This window comes from Alnus glutinosa, chromosome 12, assembly GCF_958979055.1.
Source record: "Alnus glutinosa chromosome 12, dhAlnGlut1.1, whole genome shotgun sequence".
Lineage (NCBI taxonomy): Eukaryota > Viridiplantae > Streptophyta > Magnoliopsida > Fagales > Betulaceae > Alnus > Alnus glutinosa.
Window position 1 is genome coordinate 12688289 of NC_084897.1, and position 20627 is coordinate 12708915.

Sequence of the window (20627 nt, forward strand, 5' to 3'; positions counted from 1 at the left end):
CAAGAGGGGGAGAATGATGGAAACCAAGGAGCTGGACATGCTGATCATACACATGGGAATGGGGCTGAAGTTGTGCAAGACCCTTTGTCACTTCCTAGTGGCCCAATTACAAGACTTAGAGCCAAACGTTTCAAGGAAGCACTAAATGGGCTAATCCAAGAGAATTGGGCTAATTCTAAAAAGACCAAGATGGGCTCAAATAATAATCAAGGCTTAGTCCATGTCATCAAAGCAGTTGAAGAGGATAATTAGCATGCAAAAACGTGACCAGCTTGGTTTGACCATTAAAGGGTGTGAACTCGTTGAGTTTCAAGGATATTAAATAGGGGAATGAACTTGGTCTTGGCTGGTTATGAATTTAGTCATTTAGTTATTTTGGTTGCCTCTAGAAGTCCAAAGAGACCTAAAAATATTGGGACTTGTTTATGTTGGCACTTGTGTTGCTTTTAAAGCTATAATTAAGACTTTTCCTATTCTTGGAGGGTTGTTCCAAGTATATATATGGGCATAACGAATTTTGTAAGGGATATAGAATTTTGTTTTCAGAAAATTATTATTGTGAGGTCTTGTGTTCCTCTTTGTTCTTGAAAGAACTTTTTGAGCTTATCAAGTTAATCTTGTGGCGTTCAAACAACCAAACTTATCACCTTGATTCTTGAAGAGATTCAGATTCTTGGTGTGGCGTTTCAATCCTTCGTAGTCTTGGTTTCTCATCTAGTTAGGTGACGGGTCAAGCCTCAACAATTCTTGTCTACACGATCTTGGGGTTTCAAACCATCATTGCTATCGGGTTTCATCACATTTGTTGGTGGAGTTCATATCACATATGAAGGCACTAAGCTTGTTAAATCTACCAAACTTCAAATGTTGATTTCGAAATTTGAAGAAATTAAGATGTTGGAAGAAGAGACATTCGGGGAGTTTTACTCCAAGATGAGTGACCTGAGAAACTCCATGGTGAGTCTTGGGAAACCTATCACGGATGTAAAACTCATCCGAAAAATTCTAAGATCTTTGCCTGAGTGTTTCAGAATCAAGGTGACCACCATTGAAGAAAGCAAAGATCTAGAAGAGATGAAGATTGAAGAGTTGGTGGGATCTCTTCAAACATATGAGCTGTGCTTGCCCCCGGTCAAGAAATTGAAGACTATTGCCCTGAAAGCTTCCAAGAAGAAGGTAGAAGCTTTATCTGAAGATGACTCTGAGGAGGAAGAAAAAGCTGTGGCTATGTTAGACAAGAATTTCAGAAGACTTATGAGAGATGATCGATTCAAAAAGAAGTTTTCTGAAAAAGTGACGAAAGCTCCCAGAGAAGCTGAACCAGAGGAAGAAGAAAAGAAAGATCCTAGAGGGCCCAGATGTTTTGAATGCTCAGGTTTTGGGCATATCCGAGCCGATTGCTGGAATCTCAAGAAGGGCAAGGGGAAGGCATACAATGTGACTCTCAGTCATGAGTCAAAAGAATAAGCTCCAGAGTCTGAAAAATTTCTGGCCTTTGTTGCCCCACATGCTGAAGAAGAAGACACTTACTATTCGGAGCACAATGATAATGGGGAAGTGCTTAAGGAGGCCTACAAGACACTCTATATAGAGTATGAGAAGCTGAGGGAAGGTCGCAAGCAGCACCTCTGTGATCTGAACAGTTTGCAGACTGAGAAGAGTTCATTGCTGCTCAGAATACAAGAGCTCGAGGAGAAGCTGCTAGAGACTCAGCTCCAGTTAGAACAAGTCACTGATGACAAGCTGACTCGTATGCTGTCTATCTAGAAGAGTCCAACTAACAAGACTGGTCTCGGGTATGTAGCTCCCTCTACTTCAAAGACTGTATTTGTGAAACCTACAGTCCCAGAGCCTCCTCCCACTGCTGAAGATAAAGGGAGGGATAAGGTCAATGATGATGTTCCAGGCACTCAGAAGCCTCATTCCATCAGAAGACCTCCTATATGCCATCACTGCGGCCTAAGTGGGCATGTTCGTCCACAGTGCTCTATCCTAAAAGCTCAGAAAGCCAAGGCCAAGAAAGAAGTGCCCCGACAGGCTGATCATGGCACTAGACCTGCGGCCCAGTTCCAGACTCCATGGTATCAGGCCCCATACCATGAAGCACCAAGATATCAAGCTCCTTGATCTCATGGACCACGATACCAGGCATCCCAACATCAGCGGCCTCAGCAACGATTTGTACATGCCAATCAAAGTGGCAACTCCAAATCCAAGCAATTTATGGGGCCTCAGAAGGTGAAAGAAGAGCAGTACCTCAGTGAGCAACTATCTGGATGCATAGTATGATGGAGTGGATGATGCAGTCCTGCCAGCAACCACCTACAAGAAGGCAAGCTTGGGTTAAGAAAGACAGTCATCCCATGAGGGGGAAGAGACGCACCTAGCAGATTCGGGTGTTCATGCCTAGGATTTGGTTCCTAATCCTACGGCATTAGGTTTGATTGCTTATTTTGCTTGTTAAATTTTGTATGCAATCTAGGAACCAGTTGCTTTGCCCCCTATTTCTCTTGAGAGAACTTTGCAGGTACTTTTTGGGGAAGACAGAAAAAGCAGGTTGAGCGACTGTTTTTCTGTATTAGCATCATCATGTTTGATCATGCCATGCATATGATGTTTTTCCATATTGCATTTTTTTTTTTAATAAAAAAATTAAAAATAAAAATAAAAAAAAAATTTGGGGAGAATTTGCAGGATTTTTTTTTTTCTTTTCTCTTGGCATAACAGATAATTGCATGTATTTTCTCTTGATATCTCAATTCCTTGGGTATTAATTTACTTTGCTTAAGATAGAATTGAGAGTGTCTGACTATAATTTGCCAAGTGTTTTCCTGTATATGCAAAAGTAGGATAGCTTCTTTTCTCACGCGATGAAAAATGTGCACTATCCACGACTCCCCTAAAAGTTTCATCTCTCCTTCTCTGACTTTGTGTTTCTAGAAATTTTGGATAAGAGAAGAGGTCTTTGATAAGATGACCAAATTGACCACATGCTAGTTGAACCTAGAACCTAAAAACTCTGGCATTCCTTATAGATTGCAGCATCATAAGAATTAAGCAGTAAATCATATGAATTCTGTGCTTTAATTATTCACTGCTTATATGCTCAATTCGATTTATGCCTTGCCCTCTACGTGCAAGTAAAACATTTACTTTGTTCTTCATGGTACAAGTAAAACAATTAGGTGCTGCATCTCAGGGGGAGTGTATCAAATGATGGTGGCTAGGCCCTAGTAAGTTATAAGGTTTGACTTTTGACTAATCTTGCATTGATTTTCTCTCTTGTCTAGAAAATCTAGTTGCTCTTTGTCATATCTATGATAGTCATACCTTGTGGGTTATGTCTTCACACACACATGCATTGCATGAGTTGAGCTGTCTATGTCCAGGAAAATGTTTGTGCTAATTGAATTCTCAACTCTCTTTTATATCTCTACTTAGTTTTGAGATGCTCTCTAATTGTGTTATCAGTGGATTATACATGCGTGTTCTGAAACTGACTTGAGAAAAATTGATTTTTGTACATTTTCCTCAGTTTTCTGTTTTTTAGTGTGAAGCGTCCGGACGGGTGGATTTTCATTGTCCGGACGATATTTTCTTCTGGAGTTCGGACGGGCGGAGCTTAGTCGTCCAGACAGGGATCAAGTTACATCCGGATGCGAGCGTCAACCAACGGCAGGACGGTAAGGATATATCGTCCGGACGCGACCGACCCGTCTGCTCATTTCTGAGGCAGCGCGCGTCCGGACGGCATTAATACACTGTCCGGACGGGGACCCCACAGAGGCTATATATACCCTTGGTCGCCATTTCTCCTCCCTACCCCACCACAATCTCACTTTTTGGCTTTTAGTGAGTTATTTCTGGAGTGTTTTTGGCCTTATCTCATCCCTCTTTGTCTTTTTGTGCATTAATCTCACAATTCAGGTATTCTTCTAGTCATTTTTTCTTCAGTTTATTTTAACTATTAGAATGTTGATCTCTTTAGGAATGTTTTTTCGATTATGAGATGCATATATTTGCCATGTTGGGATTATTTGTGGTGATACTTTATGGGACTATAAATGTGATAATTTCTGTCTTTTTTTTTTAATAGTCCTTTGTACTGCCGTTACTCTGCCCAATTTTTATGACCTAACAAAAATCTTTTTGGACTATTTTTGGCAAAATCTTGTTGATTTCTTTGTGCAGAATCATGTCTACAATCAGTTCCCAGCGCAGGGTCCGCCAGAGGACTGAGGAAGAGAGGAGCGCATTCCAAACCAAAATCATAGATCGCACAGTCATTGCTGAGCACAATGTGGTCCGATCTGACATCATGGTTGTAACGACCCGCTTTTTACAAAAAAACGTAAGTAATTATATCTGGATAATTACGTGTCATTAACCATTCAGAGATGATAAATCTGGCAGCGAAAAATACGAATATCTTTTTTTTTTTCAAACATTAGGGACAATTCCCTTACAATACATTTAGAGCTTTAACTGACATCCTCTAGAAATACATTAAAAGTCTTTACACTATTTACAAAGAAACATGTGTCACATATGACACTAAAGCATACATGGAACTTAATAAATACAAGTAAATGTCTAAACATGTTACACGCAAATAGTACAAACATTTATGAGTACAAAGTACTAAAATCCTAACTACACAACTTTAAATCTCTTAAGCTAGCAATTAATCCAATCCATAATCTTCAGAACCTGCGCAAACATCTATGAGAAGGTGGTTACCGCCACAATCCCATAGTTCCATAAGTGAGCTAACTGTCATTCAACAACATCATGATTTATGCGTTATTTAAGGAACAGAGATATGACATAATGATGTAGTAATAGTTTTCATGCAAAGTTTAACAGTTTAATATAGTCATGACACTCCACTCATATAAGGGCCGTAATCCCGGTCAGCGTATATCTCGAGGCCGTACCCTCTACATTACATTTTATTAGCATGGTTTCCGCCCTAGCAGAGTACGTCCCACATCACTCCACTAGCACTTTGAAAGGCAGTAGCAATCAATATGAATTATTGGGTTTTCGGTTCCAGGCACTATTCCCATCCTGAACCTTTGGAAGACGGTAGCAACCAATATTAATAGGTTAATTATTAAATGTATGCAATGATCAATCACACGCATCCAATTAAAATAAAACATAAACACAACATTATTGAAATCCAGTACTACCCTCAGTAAGTAATTTATACTTACAGCCCTTTCGTGCAGTCACAGTTCATCATCTGCAGCAAATACATATACATGTGCATACAAGGTCAATATCGTTTCTTTCTAGAAACTCTTGCCTAAACATGAATTCCATTTTTATACATATACACATACATAGAAGCAATCATCATGACTAGAATTCAACATGTTAATTTCCAAACATTAATACTATAATCTATATTCCTATCATAACAAAGAACATTGCTAAAATATTATACTTCATTTCCAAAGCATAGATCAATTAGTCATAAAGAAACCCATGCATATTTTTAGTAAGGTATTATTACCACATTGTCAACTTCAAAAGCTTTTAACCATAATACACAACCAACCAGAAAAGATATTTGAACATAATTATAATTAAAGAGAACTCAACATATGAACATGTTCTCATATTTAAATCATATAACCATTCTATAACAATATTCATATTGATGTGAACCCCGTCAAGAATAACGAGACCCAACAACAAAAGGGAACCCAAGACCGTTCTAAGGACAGATTCGAATGGAAAAACCTCGACCCGTTGTTTATGACAAACAAGAACCTCGGTATAAGGAAGACGCCACAAACGGTGGTGGAAATTCCGTTTGATAAGTCGAGATGAACGCCACGGGAAATCCCAATAAGTTCGAGTAGTTCTTCAAAGAACCAAAGAGAATAAAACCTCACAAGTTTTATGAATCATCAATGTCTCCTCGATTACATGGTAGGTACACCTATTTATACAAGAAAATTACTTGCGGAGAAAGTAGTTCTAATCCTGATAAGTAAACAAATCAATTCCTAGCAAGGAAAGAAAATAAATAAAGATCTTAGGTAGGTAAAGAAAATAAGTCTTGCAATCCGATCCTTCTAAATTAACGAACAATCTCAGCAGTTCTTAGCCTTGACCGGATCCTTCTAGAACTTGAATCAAGGTGACAATTCTTTGTTGCCCACGTGGATCATGCTCAATGGGCCTCCCCGAATTTGCTTGAGCCCATAATTCTTGGATGAGTCCGCTGAGCACATCCTTGAACTTCTTTGCTCGTGCTCTCGTAACCAGCCCAATTGATACTTGAACGAGATCCTTCAAAGCGGTGCCTTGATCTCCATCATTCCCCTCCTCTTGAAAAGGATTTGCCCTCAAATCATCACCTACATCAAAAGGACTCAAATCAGTAACATTAAAAGTGGTACTGACATTATACTCACCAGGTAAATCTAGCTTGTAAGCGTTGTCATTGATATGCTCGAGGACTTGAAAAAGGCCATCTCCTCTTGGGAGCAATTTGGAACGTCTTTTCACCGGGAATCTTTCTTTTCTCATATGCAGCCAAACCCAATCTCCGGGTTCAAAAACCAGGTTGCGATGTCCCTTGTTGGCTTGTGTGGCATATTGTTCCGTTCTTCGCTCAATGTTGAGTCTTGCTTTCTCTTGTTCTTCTCCCCACCGAAATCCAACGTTATTCTTGATCACTTCGGTAAGCGGTGCGGCTAAGCTACTGAAGTCCTTCACGAACCGCCAGTAGAAACTAGTAAGTCCATGAAAACTACGAACATTACCTACACTTGTGGGGCTCGGCCAATCTTGGATTGCACGTACCTTCTCCTCATCAACCTGTATACCTTGTGCACTAACAACAAATCCCAAAAATACAAGCTTATTGGTGTAAAAAGTGCACTTCTTTAAATTAGCAAACAACTTTTCTTTCCTTAGCACATCTAAAACAGATTTCAAATGTACTACATGATCGTCTATGTTTTTGTTATAAATGAGTATATCATCAAAATAGACAAAAACCAGGTTGCGACGTCCCTTGTTGGCTTGTGTGGCATATTGTTCCGTTCTTCGCTCAATGTTGAGTCTTGCTTTCTCATGAATCTGCTTCACAAAGTCAGCTTTCTTTTTGCCATCTAAATTAATGTGCTCCGTCAAAGGTAAAGGAGACAAATCCAATGGAGTTAAAGGATTAAACCCATACACAATTTCAAATGGCGAAAATTTGGTAGCAGAATGAACAGCTCTATTATATGCAAACTCAACATGTGGTAAACATTCTTCCCATGTTTTGATGTTCTTTCTAATGATTGCCCTTAATATAGTAGACAAAGTCCTATTTACTACTTCAGTTTGACCATCAGTTTGTGGATGACAAGTAGTGGAAAACAATAGCTTAGTACCTAGCTTACACCACAAAGTCTTCCAAAAATAGCTCAAGAACTTAGCATCTCTATCCGAAACAATTGTCCTAGGCATGCCATGTAATCTCACAATCTCTCTAAAGAACAAATCAGCAACATGCGAAGCATCATCCGTTTTGTGACATGGAATAAAATGTGCCATTTTAGAAAATCTATCCACGACCACAAAAACTGAATCTCTTCCATGTTTAGTCCTAGGCAATCCTAACACAAAATCCATTGAAATATCAATCCAAGGCTCACTAGGAATTGGTAAAGGAGTATACAAACCGTTGGGCTGCACTTTGGATTTAGCTTGCCTACATGTGACACATCTACCACAAATCCGTTTGACATCTCGTTTCATGTGAGGCCAATAGAAGTGTTCCTGCAAAATAGCCAAAGTCTTTGCAACTCCAAAATGTCCCATTAATCCCCCACCATGTGATTCCTGCACTAATAACTCCCTCATAGAACAATTAGGCACGCATAGCTTATTTTCTCGAAATAGGAATCCATCAAGTCTAAAGAACTTACCAGAGGCGATTTTCTCACAAGCTCGATATTCCTCACAAAATTCGTGGTCTTCAGCATATAATTCTTTAATGTGTTCAAAACCAAGCAATTTTGCATCAAGTGTGGAGAGTAAGGCATACCTGCGAGAAAGTGCATCGACGACTACATTCTCCTTACCTTGCTTGTACCGAATGACGTATGGAAACGTCTCTATGAACTCCACCCATCGCGCATGTCTTTTGTTTAGCTTGTGTTGGCCCTTCAAGTGTTTCAAGGACTCATGATCGGTGTGAATCACGAACTCCTTAGGCCATAGATAGTGTTGCCACGTCTCTAAAGCCCGAACCAATGCATACAACTTCTTATCATAAGTTGGGTAGTTTAAGGCTACCCCGCTGAGTTTCTCGCTGAAGTAAGCAATTGGTCGTCCTTCTTGCATAAGAACGACACCTATACCAATACGTGAAGCATCACATTCAATTTCAAACGTTTTTGAAAAGTTAGGTAAAGACAACAAAGGTGCGTTAGTCAGCTTCTCTTTGATTAATTGAAATGCTTTCTCTTGTTCTTCTCCCCACCGAAATCCAACGTTCTTCTTGATCACTTCGGTAAGCGGTGGGGCTAAGCTACTGAAGTCTCTCACGAATCGCCGGTAGAAAATAGCAAGTCCATGAAAACTACGAACATTACCAACACTTGTGGGGCTCGGACAATCTTGGATTGCACGTACCTTCTCTTCATCAACCTGTATACCTTGTGCACTAACAACAAATCCCAAAAATACAAGCTTATCGGTGTAAAAAGTGCACTTCTTTAAATTAGCAAACAACTTTTCTCTCCTTAGCACATCTAAAACGGATTTCAAATGTACTACATGATCGTCTATGTTTTTGCTATAAATGAGTATATCATCAAAATAGACAACAACAAATCTGCCTATAAATGCACGCAAAACATGGTTCATAAGTCTCATAAAGGTGCTCGGAGCATTAGTCAAACCAAAAGGCATAACTAACCATTCATACAAACCATATTTTGTTTTAAAGGCAGTTTTCCATTCATCTCCTTCTTTTATCCTAATTTGATGATAACCACTTTTTAAATCAATCTTAGAAAATATGCAAGAACCATGCAGCTCATCTAACATATCATCTAAGCGTGGGATAGGATGACGATACTTTACCGTTATGTTGTTGATGGCTCGGCAATCAACGCACATTCTCCACGTCCCATCCTTCTTAGGTACAAGTAAGACCGGAACCGTACATGGGCTCATGCTCTCCCTCACGTGCCCTTTCTCCAACAATTCACTTACCTGCCGTTGAAGCTCCTTTGTCTCCTCGGGATTGCTCCTATAAGCTGGTCGGTTTGGGATGGTTGCACCGGGAACTAAATCAATTTGATGTTCAATCCCTCGGATTGGAGGTAACCCATGTGGTGTTTCCTCGGGGAAGACATCCTCGTACTCCTGCAAAAGAGAAACAATAGAACTAGGCAAAGCAAGGTCAAGTTCGTTATTGTTTAAAAGTGCCTCTTTGTACAAAAGTACAATCATCGGCTGTTTTGAAAACATTGCCTGCTTGATCTCACTCACTTTTGCATAAAAATTCTTTTGTTTTCTCTCTGATTTTCTCTCAAGGGCCGAACTTTGATTTTCTTTCTCTCTCTCATTTTTCTCGGCCTCTCTCTGTTTTTCACTCTTTTTCTTTTGCTCACTCTCTTTCTTTTGATCACTCTCCTTTTGTAATCTCACTTGATCCTCGTAAACTTGCTGCGGTGTCAATGGTACAAGAGTGATTGATCGTTGATTAAGTACAAAAGAGTGTACTTGTTCGTAAAGCCATCATGCTTCACTTGCCTATCGAATTGCCATGGACGCCCTAGCAATAAGTGTCCCGCCTGCATCGGTACTACATCACACAACACTTCATCTTCATATTTACCGATTCGAAATGCAACTAACACTTGCTTGTTCACCCTTATCTCACCACTATCATTTAGCCATTGCAACTTGTACGGTCTAGGATGTTTTATCTTGGGCAATCCCAATTTCTCCACCATAATTGTGCTTGCAACATTAGTACAACTACCACCATCAATAATCACACTACATACCTTGTCTTTAACGTAGCACCTTGTGTGAAAGATGTTCTCCCGCTGTACTTCATCAACTCCTTTTGCTTGCAAGCTCAATGCTCTTCTCGCCACCAATGTCAATGCGTCAGGGGCTAAATACTCCTCATCGGAAACATCCTCCAATGGCGGCATGTTGTCAGTGTCGGAATCTTCATTATCGGTCACAATTTCTCCATTGGCTTGCAACACCATGGCTTGTTTGTTTGGACATTGACTTGCTATGTGGCCCCTGCCTTGACATCTAAAACACTTAATATCACGATTCCTAGATTAGCGCGGATCATAGCAATCTCCATTTCCTTGTAGTAATCCTCTACACTTCGACTCCCTTGTCTAAGACCTTGTAGCCTTTTGTACAACTCTCGGTAGTAGTAACTTGGAACGAACCGTTTTCTCATCACTACTTTCATCTCCTCCCATGTGTCTATTGGGCGTTCTCTATTCCGCCTCCTGTTTATCACAAGCTGATCCCACCAAGTAATAGCATATTCAGAAAATTCAATCACAGCTAATTTTACCTTCTTTGTCTCGGAGTAGTTGTGACAATCAAACACGAACTCCATCTTCTTCTCCCATTCAAGATATGCCTCAGGATCAGATCTACCTTGAAAGGACGGAATCTTCATCTTAATACCACCCAAGTTGTTATCTTCACGATTCCTAGCTTCTCTAAATCTTCCTCCAGGTCTCCTATTGTTAACAATGGAACCCCGATCTTCTTCTTCATCAAAACCAGACCCATAACGCTCTTCATCCTCCTCCCTCGGTGGAACTCTTTCCCTTCTACGAAAATTACGACCGTGTTGTGGTTGCTCCTCACGTCTATTCTCCATCTGATCTATCCGTTCGTGAACCTGCTCCATCTCCATCTTCATCACTCGCCTCATCTCACTCATCATGGCCTCCATAAACATTTTCGGATCGGCCAATTTTGTATCACCTTCGACAATGCTCTTACCACTATCGTGAGACATGATTGCTGCAAAACAAAGGTTAGAAAGAAAAAAAGATCCTCACGAATCACTCCCTTACGTGTTTACACTCAAGAAGGTGGATCACTCTCCACTCGTGTTTCACTCAAAATAATATGGCTACTCAAGGAATTTCAGATTTGAACACAAGGAATATGGAAATTTTCAGATTAGAAATAGAAGGAATATGACAGTTTGGAATTTTGGAAGCACAGAATAATGAATTTTTTTTTTTTTTTTTTTTTTTTTTTTTTTTTTTTTTTTTTCTAGTCACAAGCAGCAATAATAATTGTAATTGCCAAAAACGATTGATCAGATTTCAACAAGCACATGAAACTATACAAAGGACAATTGAAAGCAACGTGTAAATCAAAGATGGAAGTTGCAGATATGGAAAGAAAATCCAAATCTTGAAATTATTGATCTGAAGATTAAAGCAAAAACTCGCGTAATCAATTAAGAAAGGAATTCAAATCTGAAAATTTCAAATCTGAAAAATTAAAGCAAAGATTCGCGTAATCAATTAAGAATGGAATTCAAATCTGAAAAATTAAAGCAAAGATTCGCGTAATCAATTAAGAATGGAATTCAAATCTGAAAATTTAAAATCTGAAAAATTGAAGCAAAGATTCGCGAAAATCACAAATCTGAATTTTGACACGATTTTTTTTTTTTTTTTTTGATGATTAGCAACTGGCTTTTAAGAATAATGAAATAAAATTTCAAAATAGTGATGTGAAGGGATATGCAAACCTGAACTAGAAACTGAGCTTTGATACCAAATGATGTGAACCCTGTCAAGAATAACGAGACCCAACAACGAAAGGGAACCCAAGACCGTTCTAAGGACAGATTCGAATGGAAAAACCTCGACCCGTTGTTTATGACAAACAAGAACCTCGGTATAAGGAAGACGACACAAACGGTGGTGGAAATTCCGTTTGATAAGTCGAGATGAACGCCACGGGAAATCCCGATAAGTTCGAGTAGTTCTTCAAAGAACCAAAGAGAATAAAACCTCACAAGTTTTATGAATCATCAATGTCTCCTCGATTACATGGTAGGTACACCTATTTATACAAGAAAATTACTTGCGGAGAAAGTAGTTCTAATCCTGATAAGTAAACAAATCAATTCCTAGCAAGGAAAGAAAATAAATAAAGATCTTAGGTAGGTAAAGAAAATAAGTCTTGCAATCCGATCCTTCTAAATTAACGAACAATCTCAGCAGTTCTTGGCCTTGACCGGATCCTTCTAGAATTTGAATCAAGGTGACAATTCTTTGTTGCCCACGTGGATCATGCTCAATGGGCCTCCCCGAATTTGCTTGAGCCCATAATTCTTGGATGAGTCCGCTGAGCACATCCTTGAACTTCTTTGCTCGTGCTCTCGTAACCGGCCCAATTGGTACTTGAACGAGATCCTTCAAGGCGGTGCCTTGATCTCCATCACATATATTCTCCTTAGATTATATAACCAAGCTTTAATTAAAGAAATCGAATCACATAAAATCAATTACCAATTACCACTTCCATATAATCGAATCCACCTCACAGCTAACACCAAAAACAGGGAATCTACCAAAATCATCCTATCAATACCATCTGTCCCATTTTCAATATAACTAAATTCATTAACAAAACTTATAATCAGAAAATCAGCAAACTCTTCACTAATCCATTTAATCCGCCAACTCATTAAATCTCCCATTACCAAGGCAGCAAATAATCCAATTGAACACCCATCTCACCATAATATGTCTATATATATCCAATCAGCCAACAATCCAGCCAACACCCCAATTTAGCCCACACACACACTTGGCCAAATCATCCCAAAACAGATAACATTTTAGGAGAACAAAACACCTATCCAACTAAAATCCACAACACAGAAAATCCTTCACAGTTTAGCACACCCACTGAGATTTCTCAACACTCAAAACAGAGGATCCCAACTACTCAACCCCAGCAACCAGTCAAGGGCAGAAAACATAGCAAAGTAAATCATCAACAGGAAATATCACAAGTCTAACAACTACATACACTGCCCACAATCCACACACTCTAAATCAGCCAACACTAACACACAGCCGGTCCCAAAACACACACATCACTGGAATTTACAGCCACCGAACACCACACACGCATAAACCCTAAATCAAAACAGGGGATCCATCCTAAAATCACCACTATTCGGCTAGCACAAAAACATGGAGCATTTGATCAAAAACAGAGATTCAATTTCAGTTCTAAAAATGCCCAAAAATCATCAAACCCTAATTCCTTAATAACTAAACCAATCCACAAAATTAATCATCATAGGTTGTTAGAAATTACCCCAAGGATTTTTCATAGCAAATCCACCGGAGAAAGCCACCGATTCCGCCGGAAAACGCAAAGGAAGAACCGGGTCTTCCTTTCGGTCTGACGGGTCACCGGGTCGGGTTTTTGGGTTAGGGGCTTCGGGTCTTCGTGGATCGGCCGGAAAATCGCCTTAGCCCGCCGAAAATCGGTGTCTGGCTGCCGGACATGGAGAATCGGACCTCTGGAAGGTTCGGGTCGCACGGTTCCTCCCAGATCCGTCGGGTTTGGCTCGCGGGTTGCGGATTCAAGCCCCTGAGTTCCGCCGGAGCTCCTCCATCGCCGGATTTCAGCCCCAGCCACCGATCATGGAGGATCGGAGCTCCCTGGGCTCACGGGTCCACCGGTTCGAGCTCCTGGGCTCGGCTCCCTCTCCCGATCTCTTGGTCCCTCTCTGTCTCTCTCTCGACATCTCTCTCTCCATTTCTCAAGTCTCTCTCTCTGAATCCCCCTGAGTTCCGCCGGAGCTCCTCCATCGCCGGATTTCAGCCCCAGCCACTGATCATGGAGGATCGGAGCTCCCTGGGCTCACGGGTCCACCGGTCCGAGCTCCTGGGCTCGGCTCCCTCTCCCGATCTCTTGGTCCCTCTCTGTCTCTCTCTCGGCATCTCTCTCTCCATTTCTCAAGTCTCTCTCTCCCTCTCAATCTCTCGGCATCTCCCTCTTCCGCTGCCTTCGGTTTGAGCAAGAAGAAGGAAGAACAAAGAACAAGAAGGAGAAAGAAGAAAGAAGTAAAGAGGAAAAAGAAGAAAATAAGAGCATTCGTAGTAGCCTCACCAAAATAGTTTTTTAGCTATTTTGGTAAGTCAATTTGATGAAAATCCTGAAAAACCACTCCCAGCAGCCTCACCATTTTAACCAAAAAAATTTGATGACTGAAATTACTAACCAAATTAGATGAGGCATTTTCACTCAACAACCCACTCACCAAATTTTGTTTCACCTTTCTCTCTCACATGATTAGTACACTTTTTTCCTTTTAACTCATTTTCTTCTCCCATCTTCCATCTCTCACACGATAATGCCCTTATTTCATGGATATGAATGATTTTTTGTAAAAAGATTTTATAGAGAAAAAATAAATAAATATGAAAAAATTATTGTTTAAATGGAATAGTGAATATTGACTAGTTAAAATGGTGAGGCTGCTAGGGGAATTTTAATAAAGTGGCTCATCAGAATAGAAAAAAGTAATTTTTAGTTATTTTGGTGAGTAAAATTTGGTGAGGCTATTAGGAATGCTCTAATAAAGAGGGAGGAAGAACTGGGCGTGGGAATTGGAGAGAGAGTAATTCGGTTTTTATAAAAATATAAGATGAGATATTTGTATTAACTTAATCATTAAGTTTTAGTTAAATATCCACTGATATTTTGTATAATAGCTAAGTTTTTATAAAATATCTTTTATTAAAATATAAAAATATCTTCTGTAAAAATCTCTTCTAAAAATATCTCTCATAGAAATATCCCTCTAGATATTTTTACGTTGATCTTTACCATTATGTATAATTTATCAAGATTACAATCTGAGTCTGTTTTGTGTCTAGTTCGTTTCATCGGTAATATTATTATCTCAATAATATTATAACACCATCAATATATACATTGCAAACATATATATATATATATATACAATAATATTACATACAGTAAATATTACACATTAATATTATTTGATAATATTATCGCATCAATTAATTCACTGATTAATTCAATCTGTCTATTAATTAGTCCCATAATATTATTAGAGTATAATAATATTATTCTTCATTTATAAAATTACAGTTTATAAATAATAAGACCAAGGAATATTTATTTTCATAAATATCCATATATTCCTTATTATTTATCAGGGATTAATAATATCGTGTTTAAAGCCACATATTTTATTATTTGATCGATGTGAATATTGTTTCCAACAATATTAAGCTGTTCGAATGTCGAATCTTGAGAATCGAACGTCAATTCTAGACTTGTCTATTTTATTCGGTCTTAAATTCTAATTTAAGACATTTATTTAATTACTTAAAATCCAGGGTGCTACAATGGTGCCTCCGCTAGATAGTATTTATGAGACTATCCAGACTTACCACTAGGGATACCTCTACAACTGTGCCTGCATTGTCTTCACCAGGCTGGTCAGACTCCTCTATGCCAACCTAGAGGTGGCGCAGGACGATGATTGTGGGTTGGTACTGCAGTCCACTGTTGACTGGCATATCATCATTGTTGATCCCCAGATCATCAGTCACTTCATCGGCGTACCAGTCCTTGAGCTACCTGGCAGTCCAAATAATGAGGTGGTGCTTCCTCCCTCTATGGACGATCTCCGAGAGTTCTCTCATGCAGTTCCACAGGGAGAAGAGCGTGCTACCTCCATCCGGATCGGTGCCTTGTCCCCCTCTCATCGCTTCCTGGCCAAGATAGTGTAGCACAAACTAAGGCCAGTTGTCAGGCTTTGACCTGATTCTGAAAAAGGCCCAGTTCGTTTATGCCATCCACCTCCGCTTGCCTTTCTGCTTGTGCAAGCATATTATGAGAGTTATGTTGGAGGCCCGTGATGAGGGTAATACCGGTCTCCCTTTTGGCTGCCTGCTCACTCAGATCATTCTTTAGTCAGGCATCAACATAACTGGAGAACCTAAGATGAAGATTCAGTAGCCCATCAGCAAGCAGACTTTGATGAAGTCTAATGCACAGCTGCGGAGAGATGACTCCGATGATGAGGTGCCCATTCCTGCTGCCATGCCAGTCGGCTTTCCAGATATGGCTTCATCCTCTCAGACAGTCCCACCTTCATAGCCGGAGATCAATTTTTCACAGATCATGAAGGCCTTGGCTGCTATTCAGGGAGGCATGAGCACCATGCAGCAGTCCATAACTTCTATACAGCAGGAGGTGCATTCCATCAACAAGCGAGTAGAGCAGAATCAACTGGATCTCAAGGAGTGCCTCAAGTACCATCATCCTGGCAGTAGTGATGATGAGGAGGATGCACCCATGGCAGCGGATGATTAAATTTATCTGGCTGTAATTATCTTTTCAATTTTCTTTTGTGACATTTGTGTTATATTTTAGCTACTTTTGTAAAACTGTTGAACTTATATTACTTTGTTTCCCGAGTCCTTCTGAGATCGTTAGGGGGAGAAATTTTTATTACAATTGGGTGTTTTATTACTCTGTTTTACCCTTTGTCCCTTTGTGACAAAAAGGGAGAGTAATTTTTATTTTTGGACCGAGAATGTATTTCCAAACCGGTTAAGTGATTTTTGTCCCAGAATGGCCAAAGGGGGAGTTTGTTAGGTTTTGATTGGCTACATTCTGGTTGACAAAATCACTTGTATGTATAGATGCTTTTATCAGAGATTCCACTATTCAGAGTGATGTCAGAAGATTCTGCATTGCTTACAAGTCAGAAGATTTCGGTTCCCTGTCAGCCGTCCGGACGACGTGTCATCCCGTCCGGACGCTCAGACAAACCAAGCATCATCTGTCCGGACGACGTGCTTTCCCATTTGAACCTTCACTGTTTCAAGAAGCTACTATTGCAGCTTGAATCCGTCCAGACGTTTCAGCAGCCCGTCCGGACGCCTCTCAGTGATCGATCAGCTTCAGATTCTTTCCAAGTTCAATTTAAGGGAAGATTGCTTCAACTGTCTAGACGACATGGATTCCCTTCCGGACGCGCTCATACATAAGGCAAGAATCGTAATTCAAATATTACCGTCCGGACGACAATCAGCCTTGGTCCGGACGCGCGTTCATCAGTTAAGAAAATTGCCGATTCGACTTCAACCGTCCAGACGACTTCCTATCATGGTCCGGACTCGCGCACAGTAAATATAGAAATTGCGTGTTGCAGATCAACCGTCCGGACGGCCATCCCACTTGGTCCGGACCCGCGAAAGCCTTATATGGAAATTACTTGCAATGGACGTGCGACCGTCCGGGGGACAGTGTCGCAGCTCTTAAATAGGAAAGATTTCTCAGCGAAATTTTTAGAAAAATCTGTCGCACAGTTGTCCGTCCGGACGGCCCATGTCCACCGTCCAGACCGCACCCGCATATTGCTGTCGCCCATTCTGTACCTCAGCCTATAAATAGAGGCCCCTGGGCATTGAGAACTGCAAGAATTCGGTATTGAATTCCACAAGTACTCAGAGTAGTTATTTTGAGAGATCGTTGAGCTGATTAAGTTTCCTCTGAAGCCATTGGAAGTGTGCTGTTGCTGCGCTACAACTGAAGTCTATCTTAGGGGTTGGCCCTAAGGTAAAGGATTCCATTGAAGACCCCTTCAGGTAGGAAACCTAGTTGGGAAGCATTCGTGTTGGGTTACACGTTAGAGAGCAAGGTATGACCACTGCATCAGGGGTATGTGAGTGTTACCGCTTTGTATCTAGATTTGTCTTCTGAATAGTGGATATCCTGGGTTTGGCTGCCCCGGAGTGGTTTTTCTCTTAATTGAGTTTCCACTTCGTCAACAATAATCGTTGTGTTGTTTATTTTTCGCATTGTTATTTTTGTTGTACACTATTGCACACACTTGCCTTTTTATTTAGAAGTCAATTTTCAAAATAATTATTAGAAAGATTATTGATTTTGATATGAATTCTATTCTTCCTAGGCCTGGAGGGAGCTCTAGTGGAGGCCATTGATGATGAAAGCGGCATTTGAGAGCACTTTGGTTGTATTTTGTTTAAGACTTTGTTATAATGAATTTGTTTAAGACTTTGTTATAATGACTTTGCTTAAGACATTGATTAAGATTATGTTTAAGACTTTGTTTAAGCTTTGGTTTGTATTAGAAGGTAAAAACTTCAGACAATTTTCGTTTAAGAACTTTGAGTTAGTAAACCTCCCTTGACATGTTTACTGAGGTTAAATAACTTTGTGTAAACAATGCAAGGGAGAAAAATTATATAACACTATTTCATTTTTAAGTCTATGTAGGATGTAAAGAGAGAAAGATATGCAAGAAATTGTGGCGCTAAAGGACTCAAGTGATGGTAAGTTACTCAAGCACACCTTTTACATTGTCTTTAGATTTTTCTCCACTGCCTGAAACACTTGAAGAGAGCTTTGTGGGGCCTGCATTAAGACTCTCATTCCTTGGTGACCTTTTTATCAATATATTATATCTCTGTTTTGTTGATATTCAAGGTTGTGCTTTGGAAAATTTTACAATTGAATTGTGCAATAATGCTGTCAAAGAGAGATTGGGTCATTGTTGGGTTCTTGTTGATTTGAATTATTGCTATTTGATACTTTGGACTAATTTTGAGCTTTTGGGTATGAGAATTTGTAGAAGGTGGATTTTTTTTTTTTTTTCCCTCTTTTTCTGTTGCTTGAATTCTAATTTGGTATCTAAAATGGAATTTGTATTTATTTCCCCATTTCTTTTTTTGTTGGTTTGAATAGTGGTTCTGTTGAGGTGACTATACGTGATATTGCCTGTTAGGGGACCTTTTACCTATAAAAGCTTCATCGAATCAACATATAGAATGAAGAGAGCTATGTGTTCTCTGCATATAGAATGAAAGCAGATATCCATATAGAATGATAGCGACATGCATTACTGAACCAAAGAGTGTTCTTTGCAAATCTAAAGTTTGAATTCTTGGAAATCCTGCTCCGCATCTAATAGGTTTTCACCATATCTACCTTAAATATTTTGGAAAATCTTGTTTCAAAGTTTTAACAACATTATTTTGGAATATCTAGAATTTTTTTAATATGCATATATGCTTTTTTGTGGATTCTGTTAGTTTGTAATTGGCTTCATTCTGTTGGACAAAATCACTTCCTTGTAATGATACTTTTAAACAGGGTTCCGCTATTCAGAGTGCTTCTAGAAGATTCTACAAGTCAGAAAAATCGGATCCCTTCCAGCAGTTCGGACGATGTGACATACAATCCTAACACAACTGTCCAAAGCATCATCCGTCTAGACGATGAGAACTTTCCGTCCAAACCTTTCTCTGTGTCGAGAAGCTTCGAACTGCTCCAGCTTGCATCTGTCCGGACATTTCAGCAGCACGTCCGAACGACACTCAGTGTTCGACCAGCTATGGGATTTCTTTCCAAAACACAGATGTGGGAAGATCACTGCAACCGTTTGGACGATGTGGATTCCCGTCCGGACACGCTCATCCATAAGGCAAGTCGCGCATTCAAAATCCAGATGTCTGGACGCCAATCTTCATAGTCAGGACGCGCATGAGATGGTAATCCCTCATTCTCTAGATGATCTCAGAGAATTTTTCCATGCAGTTCCCTAAGGAGAGGAGCGCGCGACCACCATCAAGATCGGTGTCTTATCTGCCCTACACAACAAGCTAGCCAAGATTGTCCAGCACAACCTTTGGCCCGTTGTTAGGCGCAGTGACTTGATATTGAAGAGGGCCTAGTTCGTCTATGCCATCAGTCTTCGCTTGCCTTTCTGTATGTGCAAGCATATTTTGGGTGTTATTCTGGAGGCCCGTGATGAGGGCAATACCGATCTCTCGTTTGGTTGCCTGCTCACAGATTATTCTACATACAGGCATCAGTATTGCTGGCGTGTCGAAGATGAAGATCCAGGACCCTATCAGCAAGGAAACCCATGAAGTCCAATGCTCAGCTGCAGCGAGATGATCAGGATGATGATGTGCTCCCGCCTCCTCATATTCCTGTAGGAGTACCAGATATGGCATCCTTTTCACAGACTGGTCCACCACCTTAGCAGGATGCCAGTTATTCTCATATTTTGGAGGCATTGGCAGCTATACAGGGGGGTATGAGTTCCATGCAGTTGTCCATGTCATCTATGTAGCAATCCATCTCTGCCATGCAGCAGGAGGTTCACTCAATTAACCTCCGTGTAGAGAAAAACCAGTTGGATCTCAAGGAGTGCCTCAAGTACCATCATCTGTCTAGCAGTGATGATGAGGACGATGCACCGATGGCAGATGCATCCTGATTTTTTTCTTCTTCGTTGTTGTTTTTATGTATCCTGTTTTAGATATTTTGTTAAACTTGTTTAAAAACTCCTGGATTATATTACTCTGTTTACCCTGGTCCTTCTGAGACCTTTAGGGGGAGTAATTTTTGGTGTGTTTGATTCCTATTACTCAGTTTTACCCTTTGTCCCTCTGTGACAAAAAGGGGGAGTAATTTTTATTTTTGGACCGGGATTGTATTTTTAACCGGTCAAGTGATTTTTGTCCCAAAATGGCCAAAGGGGGAGTCTGTTAGTTGGTAAT

At 40.1% G+C, this 20627-nt stretch overlaps 1 long non-coding RNA gene across 1 annotated transcript; it reads right to left on the reverse strand.

Annotated features, from left to right (window-relative positions):
• Window positions 1-4420: 4420 nt before the first annotated feature.
• On the reverse strand, window positions 4421-13418 carry LOC133852445 (uncharacterized). Its single transcript, XR_009895947.1, has 2 exons — window positions 13363-13418; window positions 4421-5248 (listed from the first exon to the last, which is right to left on the reverse strand). It is a non-coding gene; the product is annotated as an uncharacterized LOC133852445 (long non-coding RNA).
• Window positions 13419-20627: the final 7209 nt, after the last annotated feature.